At 33.5% G+C, this 23,623-nt stretch overlaps 2 long non-coding RNA genes across 3 annotated transcripts in view; both read left to right on the top strand.

Annotated features, from left to right (window-relative positions):
* Positions 1-23,623, top strand: part of LOC126975483 (uncharacterized) — a 325,432-nt gene that overhangs the window by 140,035 nt on the left and 161,774 nt on the right. The gene's annotated exons all lie outside the window — the stretch shown is intronic.
* LOC126975484 (uncharacterized) lies at positions 18,874-22,882 on the top strand. The gene is made up of 4 exons (XR_007731729.1): positions 18,874-18,979; positions 19,068-19,151; positions 21,836-22,026; positions 22,814-22,882. It is a non-coding gene; the product is annotated as an uncharacterized LOC126975484 (long non-coding RNA).

Raw genomic sequence — 23,623 nt, 5'->3', positions numbered from 1 at the left:
AGCCACAATAATTGGGCAATGACCACTGAAGAAGCTCTCGCATGCTATCAATACTTGTTACCGATAATCCTCTTTGCAGAGCATGGAATTCATGCACACCGAGAATGGTTTGGCAACCTCCACTACATTCTAAGAATCCAGTGAGGACTCTAGGTTGGTTCTTCGCTTTTGGCCAGGTTCGACAGGAGTACAGGACAGGAGGAGGAGACAGTCAACATCTCACGCACAATTGTCTGTATAAATGCGAGTAATTGGGTACCACTTATCCAATCTTGTTTAAATAAAACATATAATTATTTTTCTATGAGCAGTTTAGACAAGCTGTTTGACGATATAAGAATATTGAAATTACGTAAGTTTTCACGTTGAACTAAGTTTATAATGCACGAAAATGAATTTTGAAGTTCAATAGAAAGTCTCAAAGTAAATAAGATGAATGATATTATGATATCGTGAAAAGTCGATTCCTCATGAATTCAGTACACACGGATTTTAAATCTGATACATACGAAAGTTCTACAAACACAAGTTTATGATATAGATTACTGTCGCTTTAAAATCAGGAACAATTTATTATTAATTTAAGCAGGTTGCAATGAACCTTATAAACAGTTCTGTGAAAATTTTGAAAGAAATTTCTTATTATCTTTAACTGCGAATGTAAGAATATGGAAGTAATATGTATATGAATACGTAGATTTTTTATAAATTTGCGTGACTTCGAGAAAATGCGTTATGTATAGTAATTATTCTCCCTCTCCAATTTCCTCTCTCTATAATCTGAATACTTTATTGTTTACTTCTATCCTCTAATTAAATGCTAATAATAAGAAGTTAAAAAAAAACTACGTTTAAAGAACCGACTTCAAAAACTAAAAAGTAGATACAAAATAATCAAAAGATTTAGCCGTACAGAAAAAAGTGCATCATCCACGTAAGCATGAATGTTCAAATCAAATGTTCATAAAATGAAAACTGCTGAGCATAACTGTGTGTAATGTTTATGGGGCCAACTATTCCGCATCAAACTAAAAAAGAAATACGTAAATTGGGTAATTTTTTTGCCCTGTACTTTTCCCGGGGCGTAAAAAAATAGGGGAGTCCCAGGCCCATGGGTGTCATAAGAGGGGACTAAGGGCTTTTTAGAAGTGGGAGAGTCACACTGCCGTCTTTTGACGTCAGCACAATCGGGCCAGACTCGTCCGGGTTAATTACCACACTCGCACAGAATACCGGCGTGAAGTAGCGGCCTAGTGCCGCTATGTTTCACATAGGTTAGTGTCGAGGAACGGTGGCCATTCCCCCCCCACCCTCCACCCGAATATGACAGCGGTACTAAAAAAGATTTTACCCCAGTAGGGAACCGGCTCTACCAGAGTTGGAGAATCCCTCCCCGGGCACTCTAGCTCGGGCTGCCCTTCGTATTCTGGGGAGGGCACAGAACCGCGCATAACCAAGGACAATCAAGGCAGTATCACCACGGCACCCCGCTCCACACTCAACATGGACTTTTGCAATATCAGGGGAATTCACACCAATTTAAACGCCGTCCACCACCACCTTGAGACGGCGCAGCCGGCCGTGTGTTTCCTTACTGAGACGCAGATATCTCGACCTAGCGATACGTCATATTTAACGTACCCCGGGTACAAAATTGAGCACAATTTTTTGCCTCATGCCGGGGTATGTGTCTACGTTAGGGAGGATATCTGCTGTCGCCGTCTCGGCAATTTTGAGGGAAGGGACCTGTCCAGTCTCTGGCTCCGCGTAGATTTAGAGGACTGCGTCCGCATTTATGCGTGTGTCTACAGGTCCCATAGTGGTAACGCAGAAACCGATCATCTCGTAGTATCAGTGATGTGAGGATTCACTTATTCAAGTTAATATACGAATGAAACTTTAAAATGCACTACAATTGATGAAAGGATAAATGGTGAAAATAATCTCAGTGGCAGACGATATTACATCGACTTGTGCGGTGTTTCAGGGACGATACGACATGGGTACCTTCAAAAAAAGCGCGTACACCTTCCTTAAAGGCCGGCAACGCTCCTGTGATTCCTCTGGTGTTGCAAGAGATTGTGGGCGGCGGTGATCACTTAACAACAGGTGACCCGTACTCTTGCAACACCAGTTTTAATGTAACAAGGTTGGTTTAATTTATGTAACAGGTCTAGTTAAGTTTATGTAACGGGGAGACCCGTGCAAAGATCTTCAATTATTGACATAACAATTTCCGAACTGAACACGCCTAAGCCTACTTTGTACTTCTCCTAATAAATCTGCATAAGGTCCATAAACGTCACAATTTATTTAGTGGCTCCAGTTTTTTCTTTTTTATATTGAGAGTTTAAAATCATTCGAATTTCTTCAGTAGGTTTATCATTTTGACAGAAGGGAGATGAAATGAAAAATAGCTGAAACCAACAGTTTATTTTTTTTTTCCTTTTTTTTGATGTAACCTTTTTTAACAATTGACCATGATACTCGAGGATGAGAGACCCCATCTCCTGCAGTCCATATATTATATTGTATGTGTTTATATGTTATTAAAAAAATATTATTTTATTTGGCATTTAAACTGTATACATTTTAATAAATTAGCATTGTTTTCATTTCTAGTACCTATGTTTAAGAAATGTACAGCTATGAATAATATAATTTATAATTAGTACTATACACAACAAGACAAATTAATGTTACTGTGAAAATCAGAGCTACCTAGAGTATTAGTAATTTGACTAAAACTTATGTTAGTTATTTATTTTGAAGTGAGTCAAAATAATCTACAGCGATTGGTAATTAACAATTAAATAGTGATTCATTGAACATGCAAACAAATATTTCTTTTACTGTATGTAGTAGTGTAGTGATTATCTTTTAAAGTATGATATAGTGATGTGTGCCCAGGCCTTGATAGAGACCGATTTTTAAAACATTTGTGCATAAAAGTAAACCCCCATATAAAGCGATTGCATATGACTTGAATTTTCCTATAACACGGGAAGTGCAACATATAAGGCGGGGATTTCCCACATACATATTTCGGTACTGTGAAATTTATAATGATTTATACAGTTGTAAGTATCAGCTTCGCAAACTTTAGCATGTGTGTCAATTGTGTTATTACAAAATTAAATTATTTTATAAAATTTGTGTAAGTATTAAAAGCCTTAATAAAATAGAAAAAAATGGGCAAACAATTGGAAATTCTCGTTATGAATTGTGATTAATTATTATTATTATTACTAACTACGAGCTCGTTAAAAAGTTATAAGGCAATATCCGAGGAACTACTCAACCGCGTTATAAGGGAGACTACCTGTATTTAATAAATATAAACATTTCCAACTAGCACTATAATAACTTAAAATTTTTTCAAATCAACATTGCATCCGTGGTATAAGTGCTTTGAAGAGGAAAATTATGTGTCGCGATCGTACATAATGTTGGTTACTTTAATATAAATATCTTCCTTTATCCAAACTTCCAATTATTTTTGGAAGCATATAAAGATATACACGCAGTAATAAGGTAAATTTTCGAGAAGGATTGGATTCCTTCTATGTGCTACCGGGGTACTTATTTAGCTCAAGCTAATCTATTTGACTAAAGGTGATGTTTATGTATCTCCAAATAATTTCAACGGAACGATTATCGCTCTATGAAACGAAAACCCGTAATTTAATGCATAAAATAAGTGATGTTAAATTTATATGCTAGAAGTATTCATTCTCCAAAAAACTGCTATACAAATGAAAAGAAGGTAGTTTGATAAAATTGTATATATTACTAAGAGTAGGTATATATTATGATACTGAAGTATAAGTGGTTGGAGGCGTAGACCAAATAACACACTCTAAAACTTTCAAATCTTTTATTTCACCGAAAAATAGTTACATTTCCCCTACTTCCATTACCTCTCCCTCCATTCCTTATCTGCGATCCTCCCTACTCCACCCCTCTTATGTTTATATATTACATAAGTGTGTATACCGGTGAACGCATATAAAATGATAAATTTTTTTATTTACATAAGTTTCGGTTAGGCATTAGTTTTTAAGTTACGTTAAATGACAGGAAATAGCCAGGTTTCCCAGTTTCCCCTTATGTATTAGGTATAAGCAAAATAAAGTTTAATCCCCTATCACGTAGGTTAGGGTTATAGGAATAAGTTTCAGACCGACATAAAAGGCTTAATTGTAAATTGCTATAAAAAGTTTTTAATACAGATTTTCGAAATTTGAATTTTTATTTGAGTTACATCCTTACAAACAAATTAATTCAGCGATAATCAAAACCGAAATCCGTCAATGAAATGAATAATGATATTAATTTGGAGTGCAACAAAGGTAATTATCAGGGAGCACAATGAACTGATTAGAGCTATTCACACATTATACCATCATGGTTGTAATCAACAGACGTAAATCTGTTCGAAGATAACATTAACACTTCAATGATTGATGTGTTAACATTGCCGTTTATGTGTTTAATTAGTCGTATTACCTGACCCATACCTTACTATTCAGTATATTTGACTCGCAATATGGACGTTAAATATAATTTATTTATTTTGTGTATTTACTCGCCCCATCTGGGTCATAATACATTATAAATAGGGCAATAAGTATGCGCTAATAGTAACTACGACAATTGGACGTAGTTCCTGAAAAACGTTCCAAGCCACATTCATCACATTTTAAGTAATTTGTGTTTAAAGTTTAATAAATGTAAGTGTATTCCATACATGTGGGTTGGGTGGGCTATTAGTACCAACCCACATGTATGTGTATTAAAGAATTATTGTTTATTATTATGGTAAAATAAAATTAATGTTTATTGCTCTTTAGGTCATGATGTCATTTAAAGAGTGACGGTAGGGCTGCCATTTTTTGTCTGTCCGTTAATACGAATCACGTGACCAGTTTTGTGTTCTTAACTCAATTTCAACAGGACTGTGGATTGGAATGTTATTCTGGAATTACGTCCAATTTCATTTAAAAGTAAGAGCAGAGAAAGAAGAAACGAGAATAAAATTAGAAAGAGTCAAATCGGTTTACGAATGAATTCAGAATGTATTTCATATAAAAATTTCAATTCTAATATTTCTACTAAAGATAAGTATAAGTATCATGTTACATATAATACAAATAATCCATCCTGATTTGGATCAGGTACAATAATATATTACCTATATCGATAATTGCCTGTATCAAATTTTCATTCATCGCTGTATTTTGTTTTATTCTTTAAATCATACAGTAACTATTCATAGTGAACTCATTCTAATACCTAATGTAGATACTTCCTGTATTAAAAATTAGCTTATTTCCTGACAATTAATTCTGTCAGTGGCTAGTTCCTAGTAGTAATAGGTAACGTATAGATAATGATGTCAACATCAAAAGATTTGAAACAGGATCTTTTAATTAAATCTTTGAATTTACCCCTTGACACCTTGGCGCGTATCCCGAGAGGCGCGGGTTTGAATCCTTCATCGTGCATAAATTAAGGTAAAATTGTAATTCTAAAGTGGTTTTGTGAGGAAATAGCAAACTGTATTAAAATATTTTCTAATAAATTGAATAGTTTTGTTCCAAATATAGAATTTATGGAAGCCGAGCTTAGAGGTGTTATTTGACTCTACGAATGATTAACTTATCTTGTGAATTACTTTTGTATTCACAAGATAAGTTGGTGTGATTCGTACGCTTGTATGTCCTCCTCTTTCACAAAAAAAATCTTTACAGTAATTATTATGAACTTGTAATTGTTGTAACAGATAATTTGTTTGTGTATCTTTTGCGATCTTGAACGAAAAATCATTCAATCATTAATGGAACAAAGATATGCGTCTCAGCCAACTTTTGTCATAAAATGTCAGAATTTATAACATCTGTCGGGAAACGTAACATAACTTTCTGTTATAGTGTTTGCGTTGCGACCTGAGTTTTACGCAAACCTCCTGAATACTTAAGATTATTTAAGCTTTAATACTACTGAATCGATGTATATAAAAAAATGAACAATGTTTATTGCTTATTTGGCGAGCATGTTGCTAAGTAGTTTAAGCGGCTATCTTTAGAGCAATGGTTTGCGGGTTAGAACTCCTCTTGGATATATTTGTACAGATATCAGGATGATATTAATATTACGAGTATAAGTGTACATATTTTAGGCAGTTTACTTTTATAATTAATAAAAAAACACATTGCAAAAAACCGACTTCAAAAACTGAAAAGTGTAAAACAACTTAATTATAAAAAATTAATTTAATACACCTCTTATAAAAAAACCTTTAACATTAATAAAATACTATTATTTGTACGTGCTACTTATTGATAAATTTAATATTAATCAAACACTTTTACTCGTATCTGCTACCCACTGATAATTTCAATACATACATACACACAATCACGGCTCTCTCATACTTGTAGCCAGATAAGACATACATCCTTCATATCAACCTTATCATACGAACTCTCTTATTCTTAGTTTTCTTGACCTGGCCCTCCTTGTCAATACATTTCTGATCTGATCGGGGAATGCCAACCAAGGTTGATCTTATCCAATACTTCCTGTAACGTTTTCACAGTCAATTTACTTCATCATCATCACCTCTACATGAACAAATCACTTCAATATTTTCGTCTCAGTTATACTATAAGTAATTTGTTTGGAGACAGGTAAATCACAATAAAATGAGACAGATTATATTATGTGAAATGTAATAAACTAAACACAAAATCCTAAAAGCTCTCGGTAAATCTAAGATTTCCCATCCTTTCGAACGTTGGAGTCAAATGCATTTTTCATGTTCAAGAGGCACGTTCGTCCAAAGTTTAAGACTAACACTTGCTCTATTAACACACAATTTGGTAAGTTTAAAAGCGATAACCCTCACTTCTAGGTTAAATTACCCACATAAAATTAGATAACAAAATTTTTTGACGATGTGGGAAGCTCCTTTGCCGACTATATTATAGGTACAACAACAGCGCATATTTCTGCCGTGAAGCAGTAATGTGTAAATATTATTGTGTTTCCGTCTGAAGGGCACCGTAGTTAGTGAAATTTTTGGGCAAATGAGACCTTACATCCTATGTCTTTATGAGCGTAACTGAATTGCCGCTCAGAATTTTTGAATTTTTCAAGAATCCTCAGCAGCACTACATTAGAATGGGCAGGGCGAATTAATTACCATCAGCTGAACGTCCTGCTTGTCTCGTCCCTTATTTTCATAAAAAAAGTCTTCAATTTTCTATATCAGCGTTTTAGCGGGAAGAAGTTCATTACAATTCTTTATACCGCAATCATATATTATGGTAAATTCTGGATAAAATATTTGAATATAAAAAATAGCTTCGACTTCCGAACATAAATATCGTGTAATAGTTCACTAACTAACACTCCCGCTATAAATCACATACCGAAAAGTTATTCCAATAGACAGCTGTTTACTGAATGGAAAGGTTTGTCTCGTATAATAAATATTTCATCCAATATTGTCACCATACTCAGTTTATAAAAAAAATCTTTTTGTCGAAAGCATATTTAACGTAGCTACACGCGTATATGTTTTTACATTTTTTTATGAAAGAGGAGGACAAATGATCGATTTACCAGTTGGAGGCTCCTCCTTGTAATGTGTAAGCATTACTGTGTTTCGATCTGAAGGAAGCCGTAGCTAGTGAAATTACTGGGCAAATGAGACTTAACATCTTATGGCTTAAGGTGATGAGCACAGTTGTAGTGCTGCTCAGAATTTTTGGGGGTTTTAAAAATCCTGAGCAGCATTGTATTGTAATGGGCAGGGCGTATCAATTACTATTAAGGCGTATTAGGCTGACCGTCCTGTTCGTCTCGACCTTTATTTTCATTAAAAAAACCTGATGTTAAGTTATCACCTCCGCCCAAATTCTCTTGCAACACCGGAGGAATCTCAGGAGCGTTGCCGGCCCTTAGTATAGTTAAGTTGTACGTGGAAGAAGGAGGAACGGCACACATCAAGATGGTGGGGTTGATGTCGTTTTTTGTGGCGTGTTGTGTGAAGGTGGAAATTACTACACTAGAGTCATAAGTGTGTTGTGATATCCTCATTGCAAATATTTATTGAGAATAATATCTTTGTGGTAACTTCTTTTGGCATGCTGCTTGTGAGGTTAAGATGTCGTGATTGTTCGGGTTAAGTCGGCTGAAATGACTTTCATAATGATATCACAGATTGGGAACGGAGTGACCGCGCTCAAGCTATTAAATAATAAATTTTATTGTACGATATTACATTGAAACGATATTTTATGAAAAATCTTCTTTTTCAGTCCGTTGAGTTTCTTGTACCCGTTCTTCTCAGGTCTGAGGCATACTTTTTGGAATGGGTGGTAGTTTTTGACGTTCAATAAGTGATTTCAAGTCCTATTTTGAATTAAAAAATATTTGAATTTGGATTTGAATACGGGAGTTCAATTAGCCAGTGTTAAAAGTAATTTATAACAATTATTAGCTTATATTTGTTGAAATTGGTATAATTTTATTATAAAACAAAAAGTATCGTATTTCGTATCGTAGGTGATCGGATGGCCTGGGACTAGATTATGATTGTAATACCAATAGCAATGACACATTACAATCCCTACTAATATTATAATTAATGTGAATGAAAGTTTGTTTGTCACGCCTTCACCCCAGAGCTACTGAACCGATTTTGATGAAATTTGGTACAGCGATGTACTAGATCTTGGGAAAGGACATATTCTACATTTTATCCCGGAAAAATTCATGGTTCTCGCGGGATTTGTGAATAACTGAAATTCACGTCGATGAGCTATAACTATACCAATAGTAGATTTCGTTTGCCGTATAAATCTTCCTTGAAATAAGATTTATTTAATATGTTGGGAATGGCAGCGAAAACGGGCACCGGAACTGGAATAGGACATGAGATAATCTTCAATTTCAAACTTGTTTATTATTTAAAAGAAAACCCTTTATCTACGCGGACGAAGTTGCGGGTATCAGAATTCTATAAATTGTATCTTTAATTTAAAGAGTGCAAAAAAGGAAGCTGGGGAGATAATTGTGGCCTTTGTTTAAGAATTGAAAATTTTAGGACCTTCTAATAATAAATTCATATATTTCTTATAATGTTGTCTATAAAATCAATATTAAAGATCACTAAGTATACAGTATGAAACTACATTACTGACGAGACTCGAATAATTTCCAAGTGAAGATGTGAGACGCATTTGTAATAGGGATAATATTCTCACACAAATCTCGGCAACTCGATATCTTTCAAGAAAAACACGTATTTGTATCGATTTAAACAAATAATATTAACACAAAACTTACCCTTATCATATGTATGAAGTCCACAGCGACAGTCTTTCGACATACGAGCGGAGTAGCTGGACTAATAGGCGTTGACCTTCGAAAGAAAAAGAAAAAAGTTTCTGACGTCACTGGTGTGGCGCACCCTCCTCATCTCACCGCATTTAAAAATAAATTAGCCTCATGCTTCTTGCTTGGTTGTAGTTTTTTATTGAAACAACTATGATGTCATTTATTTTTATTGTGTGAATTTTATTTTTATTATATTATCTGTAATATAAGATACAAGTAGTTGTCCGTTCCATTCGCAACTAAAGGTTTTATCTCAATACTGCCTGCCAGCCATTAAGTTGGCATAGCGACATCCCATTCTGCACGGACGTAAGCCAAGAAAGGGAAGATATTAGAAGAAAGAAAAACTATTTAAACAACATTAATAAGCAAGCTAATGACACTCATGTTTAAACAAGTGATTTATAAATATTCCTGCATCGTAAAGGCAGCTTTAAAGTACTTGAAGCTTATGCGTAATTAACCCAAAACTGCTTGTATACGCGGTACGACGGTGAAATATTGCAAAGTTTACAATCCTCAAACTCACATCTAACACTTTTACGTAACAAGTAATTTACTATCACAATCTTCTTAAAATTAACGAAGTTGTTTTATTATGATTCGAATGCATCTTTAACAAGATCTCGTCAGCAGTCGGTAGTCTTTAATGAGCGCTAATTTCCGGGAAGCGTTGTAATTAATACATCGTTACCTTAAACCATTACTATTTTAATTAGACTACCACTTTTTTTTGGAGCAGTTTTTCTATAGAAATATATTTACATTTTACTCACTAAAGACTTGGGGGATGCCTTTGTTCAGCAGTGAACGTCTACCGTCTGATTTATGTGTGATAATTAAACCGTAATTAAGCAAACTTTTCGATTTAAAAATATGTATGAAAATATATTTGTGGATTTCATATGATTTTTTTATTTGACTTTTGAAATTATTATCCTCGAGAAGAATGAAAATAAATCGATTCAAGAGACATTAAAAGATAACATTATTAATAAAAAAATTAACAATCACACAATCCACTTCAAAAAGGGAACCCAAAGAAATGGGACCACAAGTGAAGCATCAGCTTTCAAATTAAAAAAGAATCGTCAATATCAGTTCATTCACTTGAAAGTTCTGAAGTATCTATAACTATTTGCTAATTGCTCAAAATTCATGCTAGGGTTTATATCATTATCAAATCTATTTAAAATAAATACTTATAAGTGACTTATTTCCTTTTATCTCGAGGGGGTCCTATGGTACAAAGTTCTCCACCATAGATAACTCTGGACCATCAGCTTTACTTTTATTGCCGCTCCTCTTCAGATCTCCTTCTCATTGCATTGTATCTAATGCTTTTTTCGATGTGTTCACAGCTGTTACAATCTATTTAGATGTATAAATTAGGTACCAACGTTGTGGCGCCAAATATGAAGTTGCATTAGTTAGCTATAAAAATTTTTGAAATTTTTTAGTAAACTTTTTTAGTAAACAGACAACAATCAAAACAAAACGTAAAGAAAAAAATAAAAGACAACTAAACGTTACAAAAGGCATTTATTTTCTCAAAAAAGATTCCTTTAGAATTCTTTTTGATGTCATTTCTAATATATTAGACAATACTACCGCTTCGGAAACAAATGACGCTCTGAGAGTCAAGTAACTCTACCAGCATTCTTTTTTTGCGCTCTTTTCAATACAAATATACAATATTGTACAGTCATTTATTTCGCTATAAAATAATCAAAATTTAGTCCCAGGCTGTCCGATCACTTAGATATTCAGCTGTGGAGTAATAGGATTTACGACAGAGCCATTTTTTTATAAAACATTTAAATTTATTTATAGATTATGCCTGAACAGTGGCTGGGATTTTATTGTAAAAGTGTATAAATTTAAAGTAAAGTCCCAGCCACTTACATCCAAGAAACTGAATTCTTACATAATAGCCGTAATTGCTCTCAAGTACTACAAAGGGATTACAATATAACGTAGTATACGAAAATACAGATTGAGCTACATAACAATTAGTAAAAGCTTATTAAGTTACAATGGAATATAAAAATAACATGTGACTACCACTTCAGTAGTTGTTTCTATTTTACCACACTATTCTTTTTCAACCGACTTCAAAAATGGAGGAGGTTCTCAATTCGTCGGTTTGTTTTTTTTATGTTTGTTACCTCAAAATTTTGTACTGGGTGATTCTTATAATCCTTTTTTTATTCGAAATCTGGTGCCATCTGACAATGGCAGCCATGAGAAAACCATAAAAGTCTATAATTTGCTATAGGTGTGTGCGCGACAAATTTACAAAAAACTCAATATCGCGCGAACTAATTTCCATAATTCTTTTTTTATTGTAAATGATATACTTCAAAAGTAGATTGATGAGAGTTTACTTAGGTTCTAATTTTGGGTTGCATGACAGAGTAAAGGATCTCTTCAATTCCAAGGAACTATTAGAGATACTAGGTCAAATCTTTTTCATGCTATCTGATTATTTGGGTCACCTACAGTGACGTCATAATGGTCAAATAATTGTCGTAATCAAATATGATGATCAATGGAACTCCTTAACCCGATCTGTGGCAGAATATCTAACTACATAAATTTAAACAAATTATTAGTAAGTGTAGTTCAGATTCACTGAAAATCTAAAAATAAAAAATTCTAACAAAAAACAATCGACTTCAAAAACAATAGATATAATATGCACTAAAACGTATGATAATATTTGCGTATTAAAACATAACCTAATAAATTAGTCTAACTCTAGTAAATATTATTTTTATTTTTGGAGTCGGTGTCAGCCGAGGTAGTGTTATAACTATATGTAGTTATAACACTACCTCAGCTTACTACACTACTCACCTATAACTATGTATGCATAGTTATAGGTGAGATGTGCTTGAGTCGCACCCGCGACGTCAGAAGGCGAGATGCGAGAGCGGTGTCGCGGCGGGAAATTCACATTTATTTTCATACTTTTTAGTGCATATTATAGCTATTGTTTTTGAAGTAAGATGTTTTTTTGTTATTTTTTTTTTAAATTATCAGTTAAGAAATGACCAGCACCTCTTATAGGCTGCAAGTCCTAAGTCATCTTTTAAAATACGCGACATGGTTCTAGGTGCTATCTTCATCTCCCGAGATAAAATCCTTTGGTTTCGGACAGGATTTCTTCGAATTCTTTCACTTACTGCTTTGACCACCTTTGTCGTACGAGCACTACGTGGACGGCCAGATCTTTTTCTTTCACGAACAGAGGAGACCTCATTGTATCTATTAATAGCCCGGTACACAAATATATTATTAATACCAAGCGTATGGAGAGTTTTAAAAATTGTATTTGACTACATACATACTTTGTGTTATGCAATCACAGCGATTCGGTTCTCTATATCACCCCACTCTATTTTAATATCGCAAATTATTGTAGGTCAATGTATTAGCGCCAAAATGAGGAAACTCAATGATGTATCATATAAAAATGATAGATTTGAAATTCAAATGAAATATTTTGTTTATTTTTAATTGAAACAGTATTTATGACCAGACTAAGAATAATATAATATTCATCTATATACAGATATAGTGCAATAATATTTCACTTACTTGAATAAAAACAGAAGATTCACTGCAGTAGAGGCACATAATGTATTTAAAATATTTCTGTCATTGTTAATCTGACTGTCATTCAATCGTAATTTTATTGGTTCTGGGCAGATTATTAATTAAATATAATAATAAACATGAGCAAGTTAAATAGAGAGAACTTCTCGAATGAAAATCATTGTAGTACGGTCTCTTTCAATTTTATATCGTATATTATTATAATATTGTACAAAATCAAAATGTTATATGAATAAACATCATATCATTTTAAGGGCTTAATTTCTTATTTGGTGATATAATAAGACTTGATCAAACCCTCGGGTTAATAACTACTGTTTGAAAGGTGACGGTGAGCAGAAATAAAATGCTCCATGTTTAACCAATGTCATAATTGGTCGGTTTTAAAATCGATGATTATCTGTTTCCCTGAATTCCCTTAGAAGCAGAAGGCTTGTTTGTGAATATTTTCGGTCCTTATATTATAAATATTTTACATTCCATAACCCACTGTGCAATACTGAGGTATATTGCAGTAGTAAATCATAATTTAATAATTATAATTGTTCTAGTGAAAAGGTTGACTCAGCATTTTATTGTTCTGCACTTGTTCAGCAGCGCTGATATTTCGCCCGAAATACTTCACAATTGAGATGAGTGACGTACCGCTAAGACAAGTTCTTAAAAAAATAATAAATTGTGAAGCCACCGGTTCATACAGCGGTTTCAATGTCACGTGTATTACAGGTCGCTTGGTCGCCGCTGGGAGGAGGGAAGCGACCTTGGCACTCCGTGATTTATTGCGCCACGATGGAAAGTAAAAGTGAGCGGTGAATAATATCAAAATAGTTAATTATTTTGTTAGATAACTGCTCATTAGTAGATGTAGTAGGCTCCAAAAAATATTAAATAACAATAATTCTCGTAAATGTTATCATTGTAATAAATTAGTGTCATCCGAGGTTTAATTGTTATCTTCAAATATTTTGAAAAAAGAATCTGCTCTAAGTCGTACTACCCAACTGCAGATTATCTAAAAGGTCAGACTACTTGGGACTAGATTACAATTACGTAATAGCCAATAAATAGCCAAGGAGCATTACAAACTAACTAAACCTTATTAACTTTAAATTAAAGTTCGCAGCAGTGCTTAAGCTTTAATTTGTGGTCTATTCATATAATATGGACACGCTAGGTCACTAGTGCTAGGGTAATTAATAACAATGTCATTATGCCCAAGTTATGAATATTATATGTCATTATTAAATATTCACCAAACTGATCATAGCAGATGAATTTTGTTTACTACTACTACACACACATTTATGAGTTATTTTCGAGTAAAAATCTTGGAAAATGGTCCAATCATTCCAAGGATTAGCCGGAACACTTATTTACAAATGTTTGATTCTACTATACGCTTTTTTTATGAAAATAAGGGACGAGACGAGCAGGACGTTCATATGACGGTAATTGATACGCCCTGCCCATTACAATGCAGTGCCGCTCAGTATTCTTGAAAAAACCAAAAATTTGTGGCACTTAAATAACTGCGCTCATTACCATGAGACATAAGATGTTAAGTCCCATTTGACCAGTAATTATACGAGCTTTAGTGCAATAATATTTCACTTTCTTGAATGAAGAACAGAAGATTCACTGCGGTAGAGGCACTTTTGGTAGTTTGATTTGTTTAATTTCAAAAGACGTAAAATAACGTGCAGTGTTCCGGAATCGCAGTGAATTTTTCTAATAAAGTAGAGACTATATCACTTCGCCTCGCTTAATGAATGGATTCTCTTAATGCTTTTTAATGCGAGGCTTCTACGGTAAGAACTCTACGAAGAGTTTTTTGTGGTCATAAACTTATTTGATTTTATGAACTTTAGCTTTTTAGTAAAGGTGTTATTATCATAAATTAATAGCTATCATCATCATCATCAGCCGGAAGACGTCCACTGCTGGACAAAGGCCTCCCCAAAAGATATCCACGACGATCGGTCTTGCGCTGCCCTCATGCAACGTATTCCGGCGATCTTGACCAGATCGTCGGTCCATCTTGTGGGGGGCCTACTAACACTACGTCTTCCGGTACGTGGTCGCCAATCGAGGACTTTACTGCCCCAACGGCCATCTGTCCGTCGAACTATGTGCCCTGCCCACTGCCACTTCAGTGTCACAATCATTCGGGCTCGGTAACTTTGTTTCTCCTATGGATCTCCACTATATATGTATAGCAATATGGTTAGTAAGTTATAAAAAAGAAAATTTAAACAATATATGACTTAACTTGTATATCACCACATGTCTCGAATAAATGTAAATTCAAATGGAGCACATTACTAATGATGTACTAGATTATCATATTTATGTACTTTATTATAATATTCCAACTTAGGTTTATCATTTATAAAAATATACTGACACAAGTATTTATAATATTTTAATATTATTATAGGAGTTATTTTTTGGGCAAGAAAAGTCAATTCTAATTGAAGCGATGCATTTCTGACGATTGGATCACAGAACTTGCCTCATTAATCATGTTTCTTTTCTTGGCACCAATTATATAACAATTATTAATATTATAACATATCAAACACTAAATAACTTGTTCTTACAAAACAATCGATAATTCCCCCAGTACATACGTTGGTATATTGAAATGATGTTATAAGTAATATTTATAACGCTTAAACTATATAAGTATTATTAACGGATCTGCTAATTTCTACTAAATAATGTCATTGTATTGTAGTTTCATTTCGTAGTTGTACTATTACGATTAAAATCTTTCTTTTGTTAAAGGAACAAGCAAGATTTCAGACGGTAACGCTTTCTATGGTATGGTATGGTTCTATAAGCTGTCAAAGAAATTACAAGATTATTGCCAGCACCTATCTAACTATAGACCAGTGCCGAAGCCTTTGAAAATGATAAAAAGTGAAACAAAATAGTAGTAGGATGAAACCCATTGGAAAAGGACGAGAATATAACAAAAATTAAGGGAAAAATAAAATACGGGCGGGGGGTGTTTGAGGGTAAAAAATGGTTTATCTCGATTGCCGGCAAAACTACAAGTCCTATGGCAAAAAGTTGATAGGCAAAGTTGTAGGTAATAAAGAGATCTACAACTTTTGTAATTACACTTTTTTCACATAACCTCAAAATTTAGGTGAAAAACTCAAAAAACCAAGTTTTTGGTTTTTTATTTATCTTTTTCAAAAAAAAATTTTTTTCTACGAAATTTGCTGAAAACTTACCTTATTATGTCCCAAACACACTGTAATTTATTTGATTTAAAATATTAATTTTTCGCCTTATTTTAACTTAACATCACAAAAGCACCCTAATTTTCATTCGAAAATTCTGATGTCAAAATATCAGCTTTTTTCAATAAGTTTGGGGGCTTTTTGTTTGTTGAAATATCTACTTTCTGATGGTGTAAAAAAATATATATACCCTAAAACACCCCCCCTTTTCCACTTCCCGACCTCAGATCGCCCGTAATTTATTTTTCCCTTAATTTTTGTTATATTCTCGTCCTTTACCAATGGGTTTCATCCTACTGTAATTTTTTTTTGTGTCAAAAATTATCAATTCTGGTCTACTATAGTGGGTACCGTAATCACAATCGTTATGACTTAGTATCTACAATTTCATAATTTAATGGCATAAACTGAAATCAAAATTTTATGAACGATGCGGGACTCGAACCTCTCGCGTTCGAGTAACGTAATTTTCATTTGCCCAGTAATTTCACTAGCTACGGCGCCCTTCAAACCGAAACACTTTTCTGTTTACACACTACTGCTTCACGGCAGAAATAGGCGCAGTTGTAGTACCCATAATCTAGTCGGCTTCCTGTTTAAAGGAAGGCTCTGGTGAATTTGTGTTGGTACTAAATAACCACAACAATTTCAAAATTTGCGAATGCAATTTCAAGTACAATAAGCCCACACCTGACAAAGGCTTTCATTAAATTATATATTTATTTTATGAATAAGTAAATTGTAATGTAATATTATATAAATTTGTTTTTTTTTCGGTTATTTTGCTGATATTAACAGGGTTTTTTGTGACAAAAAGTTTCACTCGCAACCTGGTTTCATAAAACCACACAATTGCTTATTTTTTCTTTTCTTTCTATTTCTTCTTTGATAATTGATTTAAAAAAATGAAGTCCAAACATAATATTATAATAAAACACTTCTACGATCCACTTGAATATATCTATATGTATTTACATAGTAATACTAAATGATATATAACACTAGGGCAGTCGGGTGACCAGTAGAACGCACGTCCACCACTTTCTACTGCACTAGCAAGAAGTGCCTAATGGCTGAGAGCAATTCGTAACAGTTACCACACTACCAACTTAATAATATGAAAGTACGAACTTCATAATTAAGTGACATCACTAAGATATTGCATGTGTTTATTTAATATTACAATTACTAAAAATAAAGTAAATATAATAAAATAATATAATATTACCAGGTTACAAATAATTGTATTAATATAATCATTACTGAATGTTGGTACTAATTAGAATGTCAAATAATCATAACAATATAAGCATATGTATAGTATATGAGTATTTTTTACCCGAAACTTCTGAGCGACACTAGAACTGCGCTCATCACCCTGAGACATAAGATGTCAAGTCTCATTTGCGCAGTAATTTCACTAGCTACGGCGCCCTTCAGACCGAAACACAGTAATGCTTACACATTACTGTTTCACGGCAGAAATAGGCGCCGGTGTGGTACCCATAAAGCCGGCATCCTGTGCAAAGGAGCCTCCCACTGGTAAACTATACTACAAGTATCGCGTAAAAGTGGTAATTATGACGAATTATTTAAAAATAATTGCATTCATTAATTTTTTTCCCAAACAGTTATAATCGTTTTTTTCTTAAATTACAGGAGCCTGGCTTTTACTCAAGTTACAAGTGGATTTATTAACTTCCTTCCTTCCAAGCAAAAACTACGCAGTGTTTTAACAGACAGAAAAGAATTGTAAGTTTCATTAAAGAGTATCATTAGTGTTGGTAAAACTTTTAGCGCACCTTTTATATTATAATTGGCTTAACATCTTAATATTAAGGTTCCTCAGAACCTACGTGATCAGATTGAGTATTTTCAAACGGTGTTATTATTCTTTAAAAAAAAAACAATATTCAGATAATATGCAATAATTTATTTATAATTTACTTTATAAGTGTGTTTTTAATGAAGAATAATAAGAAGATAAGAAGGAAATTTTACCAGTGAGAGGATCCTTTGCACAGGATGCAGGCTAGTTTTTGGGTATCACAATGGCGTCTATTTCTGCCGTGAAGCAATAATGTGTAAAACATTATTATGTTTCGGTCTGAAGGGCGATGCAGCTAGTGAAATTACTGGGCAAATGAGTCTTAATATCTTATGTCTCATGGTGGCGGGCGTAATTGTAGTGCCGCTCAGAATTTTTGGGTGTTTCAAGAATTCTGAGCGTCACTGCATTGTAATGGTGAACGTATCAATTTCCACCAGCTGAACATCCTGCTCGTTTCGTCCCTAATTTTCATAAAAAAAGGAATAAACAAGTTATCTCCATTTTAAAATGGCCTACCATAGTAGTACTACGCGTGAACTCAAGTAAAAAACGGGCGCGACTACTGCAGTACTAATAATATAATATGAAAGCAAAACAACAATTTTTTCTACCAGAAAACTTTACCAAAAACTATAAAATTCTATGGTTCAACTTATCAACACCATATTGTGGTATAACGTATGTTTGTAATTATCGTAAAATGAGATTTACAACCGGATTTGAAAACACATTGCCTTAATAACTTTTCTCATTAACTGAATACCCATGTATTTCTCTTATCGTTGTTCGATGTTCATTGAGCGGTATATATCTAAAAGTTTTATTATTTTCTTTCTCATAGTTTTAACTTTGTGTGGTAACAGCAATGGTAATTACAATAAATTAACTTAATAAAAATATTTAATTATATTTAACAATGGTACCTTAAAAGGATTTATATTTTTTAAACATTTTAGGGTACAATGTTCATTTACCAAATAATTGGCCGAGTCCCTGGAGTGACGGAATTATACCATTTACCTTTAATTATTTTTCATTAAGTAAGTAATTATTTTATTTATAAGATATATTTCACGCGAATAGAATGTTTTACTGAGGGTTCTGTGTATTTCTCACATAGTGTAAACCAAATAAACTTTTCAATGTCTGCCTGTATTGTATATATGCTAACTCCCCCTAAAAAGTTTTCATAATAAGTAAGATAATTTTATACAATAGTTTTATACATCACACAATAAGACTGAAGTTTTTAAGAAGAAAAAATAAAATTGTAAAATATATGTTAAAGATCCTAGTGATCTGAGAATTGTAGTTCTTCTTAATCGTCTTTCATTTAATTGGCTTTTTTCAGTAAAACTTTGTTATAAAAATGTCTTTCTTGCGCTGCTATTAACTAGTATTCATCGTAATCAAATATAAATTATATTTTTTTAATTTACAGTATATAATTGTAATAAATACTTTAGACACTTTGGATAAATACAGATATTTAACGTTGTGGGCTTATATATGGAGCTATTGTAGCCAAACAAATCTTATTAATATGTAACGAAAACTCAGCTACAAAACACCCTTTTTCTTCTAAGTTACACCTATACGTGGTCGGGCCGGGTCGCTACTAGATTAAATAATAACAACAATAAAAATACTTTTAATATCAAGAATATTGGAGTATTCGCCATAAATATTATTAAAAGTACTTACACAATATAAGGTTTTTTACAAAACTTCATGCTCATATTATATTTTGTAAATTCAAATTTGGAATGTGTTTATTATGTTAGAAATTTCAATCATTTCCCGTCAATGTACACATTTTTTTCGAGATTAATATTAAACGACAACATAGGTATGGAGACATTTGCGTTATTTCTAACCTAGGTCCTAAAGAATCATTAGGAGATTTTTTTATAATATAAACATTTTAACAAATTAACTAGAAATAGTGATAATCATAATATTAACAGGAACAAACATAAATTGGTTATGCCTATTACTCGGTTAGGTCGAGTTAGTGAGTCTTTTTTTAGGGGATGCTTATGATATTACAACTTCATACCAGAAAATATTCAATACAAAATGACATTTTGTTGAATACAAAAGATATTAAAAATAAATGTTAAAAATGTTTATGTGATAAAGGTTACTATTGCATAAAATAAATTACTGTCTTAACCTACGCTATGCTATGATACCACAGATTGGGAATGGAGCGACAGCCCTCAAGCTATTTAATAATAAATTTTATTGCATGATATAATATACTAACAAAATTTTATTTGAATAAAATCCGCTGAGTTTCTTGCGTCCTTCTTGTCAGGTCTGGGGTATACTATTTAGAAAGGGTGGTAGTTTTTGCCATTCAATAAGTGATTTTAAATCTTTTTTTGAACAAAAATACTTGAATTTAAATTGGAACTGAGCATTTTCAAGATATTTTAAAAGCTAGCTTGTCGCAATCCGTATGCTGTCGATAGATATAACAGCACACCCTCTGTCCCCCATGAAATATCGAAAGGGCCGCGTGCTGTTAGTTAGAACTAAAAAGACTGTAAATGCTGTTAAAGTCAGAATACGCAGATATACTTTTTTATATAAGAAGGGCCAAACTGGCAAGAGCTCCACGTGATAGGGACTGATGAGGCAACTGTATAATATGGACATCCGTAACACCAGGGGTCAAGAGATGTTATGTTGGCCTTTAAGGTGGGAGTATGCCCTAATCTTGTAGGTAGGCCAGTAATTGATTGTATTAAGAAATTAATAATTTGATTATTTTCTCTAAGGAAATAAAAAATGTATCGCAAGAAATGAAGCTTGCCGCTAGGACTTTTTCGTGTATCATCACAAAAGATCTGAAGCTTGGTGCTTATCGTCCATATAAAGGACAGGAATTTTTCCAAAGAAACGGCGTGAAGATTCGGCCGTAGTAATTTCTAATAATTATTTTATGAACTTCAATGAATAAAGACGTAATAATATATTAAGTTTTATTAAGATTACATTGCATCATAAAAAGATAAACCAGGATTTATATTTTACTGAACATGTGGCCAGACTTCTTGTGGGTAGTAATGTAATGGGACGGTCTTTCGATTTGTTTGATTTAATCCTTAAATGGGATTATAATTTGAAGTCATTCCTAAGAATAAAATAACGTACTTAACGGACTTACAGACGAACTATAAAGTGATTGAATTCGGATATTACTTACGCACTATTCCGGTCTCTGATCCAAGTTCAAACAATTCAGGGGCAACTTTTTGGCATACGGCATTTTACGCGGAGCAACAGCAGGCATTCACGTCGTTGATCAGGAGTCCTTTCAATCGGCGTAAACTTCGGGCAATGCTATATGCTAGTGCATCCTCTCTTAGTGGGTTTAAAATGAGCTTTTTACAATCACCACCTCACTGCCTCTGTGCACGCAGCTCGGAATCTTGGATTCGGTTCGAATGCAGTGCGCGAGCGTTCATACAAATAATAGTATGGCCACTTCAGTCCGTCAATAATCTTCTCCGGAACGGAGGTAATCGATTAACAGAAAGAAATAGCATGACGGAAGCCGGTTCTAGTGTGTAAACTACCATAGAAAAAGTTCTACTACTCCGGACCGTATTTTCACGGGTACAGATCGGACACTGATCGGACGTAGTGCAAAAGCGCTCTGATGGTACCTACTTTCGAAGCAGAAATTGCTTATTGTATATTTTGTTCACTGCAGGTCCAAGACGTCTTATAAGCGTTGTGAGAAAAGGCTTAGACCATATCCAAGAGCGGTCATGTCTCAGGTTTATCGAACGAGACCCGATGGAGGTATCAAGAATAATAAACTTTACGTATCTTTTCTTTAGTTACTCAGATGCTTTGGAAAGTTGTTGCCTTGAATACTTCACAATGGCTTACGGAAGAAGGGTGAGAGCGATGTTTTAAATCTGATGCAACGTGTAAAATAAACATCTTTCAGCGATTCACTTATGAAAGCATCACGATGTGGTATTAAAAATTGGCCATAAAAATTCGTTCGATTTTATCGGATATCGTAAATTTTCATGTACATTGTGAAGGAAACCAGAAGGCATCCATCTGAAATTTCACTATTTGAAAAGGTAGGTACGTGTAGGTAAGGTAAACATCCACACATTTTGCTCTTAATGGTGATTTTATTATTATAACTCTAAAAATAAGGGTTAGCTCGTTACTAATTCTAAAAGGCTTCATAACATACGTAATAGCTTTAAGGGTTAATGTATACACATTTATAATAAAGCCCCAAACACTGTTCAGGTATTAACTATAAAAAAAAATGTTTTAATTTAAAAAAAATATTAAAAAATGACTCTATCGTAAATACTTCTACTCCACAGCTAAATATCTAAGTAATCGGTCAGCCTTGTTAGTCCAACAATCATAATCTAGTGATTATGATTATTTTTTAGCAAAAAAATGACAGTACAGTTTAATTGTATATTTTATTTAAAAGAGCGCAAAAAATAATGTTGGGAGAGGTCCTTGCGCCGCTTCTTCTCTCCGAGACCACCTTTTGTTTCCGAAGCGATACTCGATAGTACTTGAGAGACATCGAAGAGAATTCTATAAGAATAAATTTAGAGAAGATGACTGCCTTTAATGCCTTCATGTAGTATTTACAGTTGTATTATTCAATATATCTTCAGGTCTTAATATGATATAATTGTTTTAGCTCACACTCATAACGCCGAGGTGTATGATGCCAGCAGAAGTAGCTCATGCAACCCTGCACGCGATGGGCTTGAACCATTCAAAACATTCAAGATTTGATACAAAAGCGGTTGAATCTGTTTTATTTCCAATAAGTTGTGATCGAGGAAAACATAAATATAAACCATAATACTATATTTCTAATTAATTTTTAAAAACTATTGTTATGATATGGTCGAGGGAGGTGATGGCTGCTCCATGCATTAACTAGTGAACGGGCGCTGCTTGTAGTGGCAGGATGACCCATGTCATAAGTTACACAGTATGCCGGCTATCACGGAGCCTTTTTCTGCCGCAAACATTATTATGTTTAAGTTTAAAGGATGCTACAGCTAGTGAATGTCTCAGTGATGAGTGCAATTGCTTGATTTTCAAGAATCGTGAGTACAATTGCGTGTCTCGCCACTTTTTCTCATGAAAAAATTTCAAGATAAAAATTATATATCGCTACCTTCTGCCCATCACTTCGTTTACGAGAGTAGTTAGGTGCCTATTATTAAAGTTTTATGATCTCTTAATGATGATCATATCAATATTGTTGAATTCATAATTATGGGCGGCGGCCATCTTGGATTACAAAAATCATCCCAAATTCGTTACCTGCATCCTCGAGAATCTCGGATAGGATATCCATATTGTTGAAATATTATTTTGGTGTGGCAGCCAAAATAAAAAGTATTATAAATTGTTGCTGGCAACGGCGCCTCTGTCGTCTCGCTTTTTCGTTTCATGGAGTTTCAAATCACAACGAATATAAAGAAGTTTTACTTCT

The sequence above is a fragment of the Leptidea sinapis genome, chromosome 36 (assembly GCF_905404315.1).
Source record: "Leptidea sinapis chromosome 36, ilLepSina1.1, whole genome shotgun sequence".
Classification (NCBI taxonomy): Eukaryota; Metazoa; Arthropoda; class Insecta; order Lepidoptera; family Pieridae; genus Leptidea; species Leptidea sinapis.
This window is presented reverse-complemented; position numbering and strand designations above follow the sequence as displayed.